The sequence below is a fragment of the Anabrus simplex genome, chromosome 3, assembly GCF_040414725.1.
Source record: "Anabrus simplex isolate iqAnaSimp1 chromosome 3, ASM4041472v1, whole genome shotgun sequence".
Lineage (NCBI taxonomy): Eukaryota > Metazoa > Arthropoda > Insecta > Orthoptera > Tettigoniidae > Anabrus > Anabrus simplex.
Window position 1 is genome coordinate 131721200 of NC_090267.1, and position 10291 is coordinate 131731490.

The following is a 10291-nucleotide window of genomic DNA, read 5'->3' on the forward strand; positions in this document are numbered from 1 at the left end:
GCATATCGGGATAGAGTGTGCTTAACCCTCTCGAGCTCCCAATCATATTGTTTTGAGGTGAACTTATTTTTCTCAACCTATTCTTAGTTAACGTAAAACAAATTGTTCTTTTCTAAAGTCACCTCTGTAGTATGGGATTAGCCCTTGCATTAGTGGCCTAGAGCCAGATTAGGTTTTAAAAACAAAGTGTATTAGGAGTGCAGATCGCCTCCTCTCAAATTGTTATTTTGGAGGTCATGTAATTACCCCTTTTCATTTAATAGACCTCAGTAGGTTGGGTATTTTACCCCTGTGTCTATGTCCAGTGAGGACAACTTGAAGGTGGAGTTTGGTGTGGCCTTTGAGAGGCTTAAAGTTGAGAGCGCGTGGCTCTTTTTCGAAAATTGAGTGTTGTATGCCTCGTGGAGGCTTTTCGGTGTAATTTGGAGCAAGTGCTCCTGAGCATGAATGGGGTTTTCTGCCCCTCTGTTAATACTTATTTTGAAGTAAGGTTGGGCTGATTGCCCAAGCATTGTGAAGTCAGGGCTCGAAGCCCAAATTCTGTAAATATTGTAACTACCCTTTTGAATTGCTACTCTGTACCTGCCATGTTTGTTATTTCTTTATTTTGAAAAGAAAATATAACCTTGTTAAATTTTAAATTAATTTTACTTTCATAGCTTGAGACCTGTTCACCACCCCGCACCTTCTTTCACGCATAACTACCACAAAAACACGGTAACAAGTGGTAGCAGAGCGTGGTTGAATGGGTCTCAATTTAGCCCCTTTTGACGGCTAAACATTGTTTTGTTCCGAACTCTAACAATTTTCTCAGTTGCTGGAATTTTTTGATTTTTTCAAAATTGTTCTGTCATCATGCCCGGCCCTCGCGATGTTCTCCATCTTAACTATTTGCGCAAGGAGGAGTTAATCTACGAATTAACTATTAGAAATGTGCAATCTGGAGGCACGGTTGCAGTAGACACAAATAAGCTTAGAGAGTCTCTTGATTTGCCCATTTCCATCCCCACCTTGGGAGAGAAAGAAGTTGACGACTCTCTTTCCACGATCGTCGAGAATATTACTGGGCTAGCTTCTGTAGTTAGTTTTTTGATGAAAATGATCCTTCTCCTAATCAAATTAAGCTTGTGCAAGCCAGGCTACATCACTTTCCAAATAGAGTTAACGATCTATTGTCTCTGAAGTTGAATGACGTTCAGAGGAAGGAAGCTAGTACGCTGCTTGAAAATATTTCTGAATTGTCTAGCAAGGTCACTCAATTGTTAACGGGGGAGGTTCCTCCCAAAAGCGATCTACCCACCACAGTGAATGTAGGTAGTGAGGAAGAGCCTCCTAAGGGAGAAGCAAATAGGAAAACCATTGCTGCTCAAACAACCTCTGCCCCATTGGACGAGTCTGAACGCCGTAACTCATTAAATAATGTACGTTCTGAATTAACTTCCTTGCCATTGAAACCTTTACCTACTATGTCACCCGGGTTTAGCAGCTTGCCTCATCCATTGGCAGTGTTGCTCAGAGGTATCTCTAAGTTTTCCGTTAATACCACCAGTGACGTAATTTCATTTTTAAGATTTCTAGTTGAATTTCAGGATCATGCCCTTGTGTTTTCTCTTTCTCCATGTCAAATTTTGCAAATTATCTATCCTTATGCAATTGGTATTCTCTCTGACAAAATAGTAAGAGCCATAGCTGAACAGTCATCTATTGAAGATTTTCATGCACACTTGCTTGCAAATTTTATTCCCGCCCGCGCGAGGTCATCTCTGATTCAGAAGTACTATTACCGTGTACAACGCTTGGATGAAAACTTGGCTGATTTCATACAGGACATTAAGTTTTATACTAGGGTGTTTGCTCCTCACTTCCCTGAGGATCAGATTGTACAAGCCATTGTGGAAGGTATCTCACCATCCTATAGGTCATATTTGTGTTTCGCGGCGTGCCCGCAAACTTTCTCTGAACTTGAAGCATTGGCCGTCTGAGCGGAAGGAGTTAGATACGCCGATTCTTTGCGTGTCGCGAAAGAACCCCCTCCTTCTTTTAGTAATCCTCGGCCTCCACCTCGCCGACCTGTCAATTCCCGTAAATGTTATGCTTGCGGGTCGCCTGACCATCTTCGCAATAAGTGTCCACTGATCAAGTCGAGCGGGACAAGGAATGGGGCTGGTTCATCACAAGGCTGTTTTAAATGTGGGGCTTTCTCACATATCGCCAAGAATTGCCCAAACTCAAATAGCACCCCCTCCTGCTCAACTTCTGGTGCAAATTCCACCAATGCCAATAATAAAATGTGACTAGCGGCTTCGGCTGAGTCGACTAATTCTGCTTCCCAAGGCTCAGCCCCTGGCAAAAAGGTCGTGAATTCAGGGAACGATCAGTCTTCAAATTCATCTTTTGAATGCCCTAAAGAATGTCTTACAATTGCGGCGGATACCCCCGCACCTGTTCCTTTTCTTAAGATTGAGTTAAATAACGAGCCTATAACCGCTCTATTAGATTCAGGCAGTGTTTGTTCAATTATTTCGGACCAATGGTATTCAAAATTGAAGTCTGTTTGTAAATTACCTGACTATGATTCATCTCCTGTTCAATATGTTTCGGCTAATTCATCCCCATTAGAAATTCTAGGTTCTGTAAATGCCAAAATTCGTATTTTTAAATTTACATGGAAAATCAAACTGTTTGTGGCTAAAGCACTTGTCTTGCCCCATCATACTGGGAGCGGACTTCATTTCTCACACTGGTCTTGTGCTCGATCTCCAGAGTAAGTCGGGCACATTCAAGTTTGCGTCCAATTGTAAAATTCCCTTGTTAAAGTGTAATTCTGTATCATGTTCATCTATTTCGCCTACCCAGGATGAGATGTTGTTAGACCTTAGACATCTACCTGAGGAGCAGGCTGATAGTATTCGTAAATTATGTCAGTCATTTCCAGAGGTGTTCTCTGATACTCTTGGTGTTACTGACCTTATTGAATACAAAATTGAGGTCACGGATTCGATTCCTGTCCGTTTTCCACCATATAGGCTATCTCCACCTAAAATGAAGGCATTGAAAGAAATCATCGATCAAATGTTGAAGGATGGTATTATTAGGCCCTCTAAGTCGGCGTATTCTTCGCCTATTTTTCTAGTCCCGAAACACCAAGGAGGCTTCAGGCCTGTCATTGATTATAGGGCTCTCAATCGGAAGGTGGTGTTACAATCTGTGCCCCTTTCTAACCTTCATTCTTGTTTTTCATGGTTTCGTAAGGCCAAGTTCTTTACTATCTTGGACTTGAATCAGGCCTATAATCAAATTCCCCTTGCCGAAGAGTCTAAACACCTCACAGCGTTTGCCACGGACTGGAACTTATACGAATACAACCGCGTGCCTTTCGGGCTCCCCACGGGAGCAGCTGTACTCACTAGGCTGCTAGATAGGGTCTTCTCCGACATCAAATTTGAGTACTTATATCACTACTTGGATGATGTCGTCGTATTTTCAGAGACTTTTGAAGAACATCTAGATCATCTGCGAGAAGTCCTCGATCGCCTTCGTAAGGCTGGGTTAACTGTCAAGTTGTCCAAGGTTGCCTTTGCTAAGCCCTCTATGTCATTCCTAGGGCATATTGTGTCACCTGATGGTGTAGCAGTCGATCATTCTAGAACACAGGCCATCCGTGATTTTAAACCTCCCAATGACATTAAAGGTATCGCCAGGTTCATTGGTATGGTGAATTTCTTCAGGAAGTTTATTCCTAACTTCGCTAATAGAGCGGCGCCCTTGAACCTTCTTCGTAGGAAAGGCATCAAATTCGAGTGGGGACCTTCTCAACAAGCCGCTTTTGAAGATCTTAAATTAGCTCTATGTAATGCCCCTGTACTTGCTATGCCTGATTTCTCGAAGAAATTCATCGTCCAAACCGACGCGTCGTCGTCAGCAGTAGCTGCAGTCCTTCTTCAAGAGACTGAACTAGGGAGGCGACCCATCGCCTATGCATCTAGGACTCTATCGGCTCAAGAAGCCAAGTATTCTATCTATGAGCTCGAAGGGTTGGCAGTCTTATTTGCCTTAGAGAAGTTCCGTCTCTATCTGGAACATGTCAAATTCGACCTGGAAACAGATAATCAAGCCTTAAGCTGGGTCTTAGGTAGGCCGCGTCGTACTGGTCGTATAGCCCGTTGGGCCATCCGTATTTCTGCCTTCCAATTCGATGTCAGGCATATCAGAGGTACCGAAAATGTTGTTGCTGATGGACTCAGCCGTATGTTTTCTAACGACATCGAGACCCATGAACCGGTCGGCAGTTCATCACCTTCCGAGTCCATACTATCTGATGTTAATGCCATCTTAACAGATGCTCCCATGCTCTTTAGGGATATCGAGAAATACCAACGTGAAGATCCGACGCTGGCTCCGATAATGGAAACCCTTTCTTCTGGGGAACATGTCGTCCCTTATGTTCTGAGGAATGGTGTTCTATGTTGCCCTTCGAGGCATGATAAGATGATGAAAGATGTCGTTCCAGCTGTTCTTGTACCTATGATCTTCAAGTATTATCATGAGACCCCATTAGGAGGGCATCTTGGTATCTTTAAAACTCGTGAGAAGATTCGTGAAATGTTCATCTGGAAAGGTATGGACGGTGAAATCCGTGAACTAGTGAAGGCTTGCAAACCCTGTTTGCTTAGTAAACCAACCATGTCCACCAAGGTAGGCCTTTTGTCTTCTCATCAAGCGTCGCGCCCCATGGAACGCCTGTATATTGATTATGTAGGACCCTTCCCCCAGTCTAAGGGAAATGCTAACAAGTTTATCTTTGTATGCGTAGATGGCTTTACTAGATTTTCCTGGTTATTTCCGACTAAGCTGGCTACCGCTCAGTCTACCATTACTTGCTTAAATTCTATTTTTGCCTCTTTTGGTCCGTGCCAATATATTGTGTCTGATAATGCTAAGGCGTTCACATCAAATCTTTTTCGTAAATTCTGTTTCGACTTGTCCATCTCTCATGTAACTACTTCTGCTTATTACCCTCAACCATCTCTGGCTGAACGGGTTAACCGTAATCTCAGGTCCGCGCTTATTGCCTATCATCATGAAGATCATTCCAGGTGGGATACGTCCCTGCATTGGTTAGCTTTTGCTTTGAATTCGGCGGTTCATGAATCACATAAATTTACTCCAGCCTCTTTGATGTTCAAGTTTGTTCCCAACACGCCGCTCTCTAACCTCTGGTCTCTGAGTGACATTCTACCCGAGACAATAGATCCGGACAACATTAAAGATCTTTGGAAGAAGGCTAAAGCCAATCTTAAAGTGTCTCATGAAAAGGTTAGGGAAAGGTACGATCGTGGACGGAGACCCACCCCTTTGAATGTAGGTGACCAAGTTATGGTCAAGAACTTTGTTCCCGCGGGCAAGCTTGCCCCCAGATTTCATGGGCCTTGTATCATTCTCGATTTTCTTACGCCGGTTACGTTGTTATTAAGTAATCCAGCCACCGAGAGGATATTTAGGGTTCACCTGTCACAGGTGAAACCAGTGTAAATTTTGTGTCAACTTGCTTCATATAATTTGAAAGGAATATGAAGGTTACATTTTTTTTTGAGTTTCACTTTTAAGGCTTTCTGCCCCTTCTATAAAATTTAGTTTCATATGTAAGTATTTTTGTAAACCCTCCCCGCACCGTTTCAGTGCCCCCGCAGCCGCGTGGCGCCGTGCCGCGACTGGGCTAGAGGAAGGGCCCCCTCGACACCAGCGAGGACGACATGTGCACGGCGAGCCGGAGCTCTCCTCCCGGCCAAGGCTGATGTGCGGCGCACGACCTGCTACTTGCCCGCAGCCTGTATATCTTCACCGCGGGCGCGGCGTGCTTCAACACCACTGCTCCCCTCATAGTGCGGGCGAGCGGTATCTCAGGGTACTTGAGGGGTCCGAGCGGCCTCCTTTGGACGCAAGCTGCAACGGCCGGTCTGGCCATCCAACTTAATCAACATCAACTACATGGACAGTTACTATAAGCAATGACTACACTTGGGAATTCAACAACAAAATCTGGTGGACTTAGAAAATTTTTCCTCGACTTTAAAACTAAAGTTTTCCTTCTCAATTCAACCTTCTACAAACATTAAAACAGTACTTCCGCTGTTACTACAAAAAATTTTGAAACTGAATCAAACCAAATTAAGAAAATCTTATAAAGGCTTCTGCAATCAATCTTCATATCCACATCATAACTTGGACCTTGTCTCAAACAGATTTCATGTGTCACCCCTGGAGGAACTTTTTGGGGGGGGGGGAGGTCTGTACCGGGCGGTACACCTCCACGCCGCTAATTTAAAATGTGCGCCAGTTGAAACTCCTCTGCTGGAGGAAGTCTGAACTTTATTGACGGTATTAATTTTCAAGTTTCTCAGAAGATGTCACTACCTGGAAATTTTAGAGTTTTTGAACTGTGTCATTTTCGACATATTTTTGTTTTGCTTGTAGAAAGAAGTGTGAACTTTCTCTTCTAGAGGACACTACTGAAGATCAACAATAGTGCACCCTAGTGCGGAGTGAAAGAACTATTTTTTTTGGAGAAATTTTTATTTCAAAAGTTTGTTTCTTGTTAAATTTCTTTCTGTTATTGTTTAAGTTGGCTGTATACCCCTCTCTTTCCCCTTGTTTTGTATTTAGCCAATCCCGAATTTCTTTTATTAATTTCTGACCAATCAGAGGTATCTTCCCCCAACTTGAATATGTTGCTGTATCCTACCCAATAAAGAGTTTGTGGGAGGGTGTTTTCATTCCCCTAACGCCTCGAACCTTCCGCGAGAGGATATAAACTGCTGATTTTAGGGTCTCCGGGCCACTTCTCTTCCATCTTTCAGTGTGTAAAGTACATAGCAGGGGGCGGGAAGCGCCTCTTTCTTCGGCGACAGTCAACAACCAGGTAATGGCCGATTAATTACCTCTTTTCTTGCTTGCTCAGCAGTTTAACTCTCGGGGCGGGTCCGAAGTTTTTCCATTATGTAACCTTCCCTAAAATGTAAAGGAACTTGTATCTATTCCATCTTTTAAACTGCATATCGGGATAGAGTGTGCTTAACCCTCTCGAGCTCCCAATCATATTGTTTTGAGGTGAACTTATTTTTCTCAACCTATTCTTAGTTAACGTAAAACAAATTGTTCTTTTCTAAAGTCACCTCTGTAGTATGGGATTAGCCCTTGCATTAGTGGCCTAGAGCCAGATTAGGTTTTAAAAACAAAGTGTATTAGGAGTGCAGATCGCCTCCTCTCAAATTGTTATTTTGGAGGTCATGTAATTACCCCTTTTCTTTAATAGACCTCAGTAGGTTGGGTATTTTACCCCTGTGTCTATGTCCAGTGAGGACAACTTGAAGGTGGAGTTTGGTGTGGCCTTTGAGAGGCTTAAAGTTGAGAGCGAGTGGCTCTTTTTCGAAAATTGAGTGTTGTATGCCTCGTGGAGGCTTTTCGGTGTAATTTGGAGCAAGTGCTCCTGAGCATGAATGGGGTTTTCTGCCCCTCTGTTAATACTTATTTTGAAGTAAGGTTGGGCTGATTGCCCAAGCATTGTGAAGTCAGGGCTCGAAGCCCAAATTCTGTAAATATTGTAACTACCCTTTTGAATTGCTACTCTGTACCTGCCATGTTTGTTATTTCTTTATTTTGAAAAGAAAATATAACCTTGTTAAATTTTAAATTAATTTTACTTTCATAGCTTGAGACCTGTTCACCACCCCGCACCTTCTTTCACGCATAACTACCACAAAAACACGGTAACAATTGTAACAATAAATAGTGTATTAGGTAAGCGTTTGGTGTTTTATTGATTTTTCCGGTCGAAGCGACTGTACGCGACTCCGGCCATTACACCGAGCACGCGACCCCTCGTGGGTTAAAAATCGATGAAATTTTCTAGAGGTAGTACCCATCGTCATGGAAATGCCTTGTTTGGGCATAACAAGACTTCTCCCATTGTTAGTTAACAGCTAAAACATTGTTATTTAACCAAACAATAGTGACAGGGTCCCCTGTGTTCAAATTATAGTGTGTCCCTAAACTTTCTGGCAAAACTGTAGTATCGTGTTAATGACCAGTGTCAAAGTCATGCTAGTTAAAAGAAGTGCCAACATTGGAAGTGTTTACATTTTGTATGTATATCAAGCAATTCATATTTTCAAGACAAAGTGTTTAAAAAGTGTAAGTTTATGATATTTTTATTACATCATGTATTTAGAATTACATTATTAACAATCTAACAAGTTTATGGAAAAGGACAAACACTTGAGTCCAGTAGTCATTTACATGATACCTCAGAATTCAGTGATAGCAAGATCACCAAGCTCGATAGCTGCAGTCGCTTAAGTGCGGCCAGTATCTAGTATTCGGGAGATAGTGAGTTCGAACCTCACTGTCGGCTGCCCTGAAGATGGTTTTCCGCGGTTTCCCATTTTCACACCAGGCAAATGCTGGGGCTGTACCTTAATTAAGGCCTCGGCCGCTTCCTTCCCACTCCTAGCCCTTTCCTGTCCCATCTTCGCCATAAGACCTACTGGGTCGGTGCGACGTAAAGCCAATAGCAAAAAAAATAGCAAGATCACATGGCCTGCTTGTTCAAGCCAACATAATTGTACGATTCAGTGTTAATCTTACCCACTATATAGATATATGTATAAATCTGTAAAATGTATAATTTCAATACACTGGACGTAGTGTGATTCTGTTCGAGCGAGTGCAGAGCAGACATTTGATTTGGTGACTTCTGTGCCAGAAATACCTATTAAGCAATTCCCATTTTGTACGTTCCAGACATACTTCATAATAAATATTACGTCCTTAAAAGTAATGTTTCACTATTCCACGGACGAAACGTTGTTGTAGCCTATGGGTTTATTGGGAAGTAACTCCAATACAAAATTTATATCTTTAAACAACAGTGATATACAAATCTCAAAATATGCATGCATTCATATGCATGGCAAAACATGCAGAATAAACTGGAAAATATGCACTATCAAAATTCAGTTCCTGTTGAAACACTGTACAGTGACTACCATAATTTCTCCAAATTGTCTTGATTTAAGTTTATCCGTTTAACTGTCAGCATATTCTTAAACACGAAAATGATCTTTCTACGTCCCAAGAAGTGGATGATGCATCCTTAAATGAAGACATTTGGAACAAAATGAGGTCAAAATGTCGTCTTATATAAGTTTGACGAATTCATAGTCAGGATGTGAACGGATCACTTTATTCGACCTATCTTTAGCTGCCGCAGCTACTTTTCCGTGGGATGATTGTAGACACTTTTGAATGTCCTCAATAACTGGTAACGATTGCCTGCTGCGATAACAAAGACGTGACGAGTGGGAGTTCCGGGTAGGAAATTCCAGGATAACAACGGAAGAGGGTTCAGTGCAAAACCAAGGTTTGTAAGCCTGCGTCGCAGAAGTGTGATACTTGTTCGTCTAACATAAACGAACAAATGAGTCGTCAATGCACAATTTAAGGTTCAATTTATAGCAATGTATAATTGGGATCCCTTATTCCTAAGAGTTACGGACATCGATGTGGGGACTTACGGCTTACGTCAATGTTTACTCAAGCAACAGATAAGAAAGTGCTACGTTAGTTGGATTATAGGGCCCCCGTATGTACTGACTTTGGTTGTAACATAGGGTGCCAGGAATACATCGTCTCCGTCTCTCATTAATAGACAACGGTATAACGTGGAAAAATCGTCCCAAATTCTGCATACCAACATTCATAAAAGGCATTTTCATGCAAGTTAATATTATATATGCGCCAGAGTCAGAATAAAGGTCATGTTATGCAATATTAAATGTCCAATGGGCTTGAAGCTTAATGTAAAGAAGACGAAGTGAATGGTTATAAGTAGGAAAGAAGATGGCATTCGAGGTAATCTCACAACAGCAAAGGAACAGATCGCGAGAGTGGCAACATTTAAATACGTGGGATGTCACATCAGTGATGACTTGGACCTTACTCACGAGATCCGATGCAGAGTTGAGCAGGCCAGAACTTCTTTTCAGAGACTTAGAAAACATTTTACAAGCCGTGACATTTCCATTTCACTACGGATACGACTACTCCGGTGCTACGTTTTCAGCACTCTGTTATACGGCGTTGAGGCATGGACACTAACTGAGACCACGTGCAAGAAGTTGCAAGCATTTGAAATGTAGACGTACCGAAGGATGCTGAAAATACCTTGGACAGCTAAAATGACCAATATAGACGTTTTGCACCGTATGAACAAGGAACAAGAAATTCTCACTAC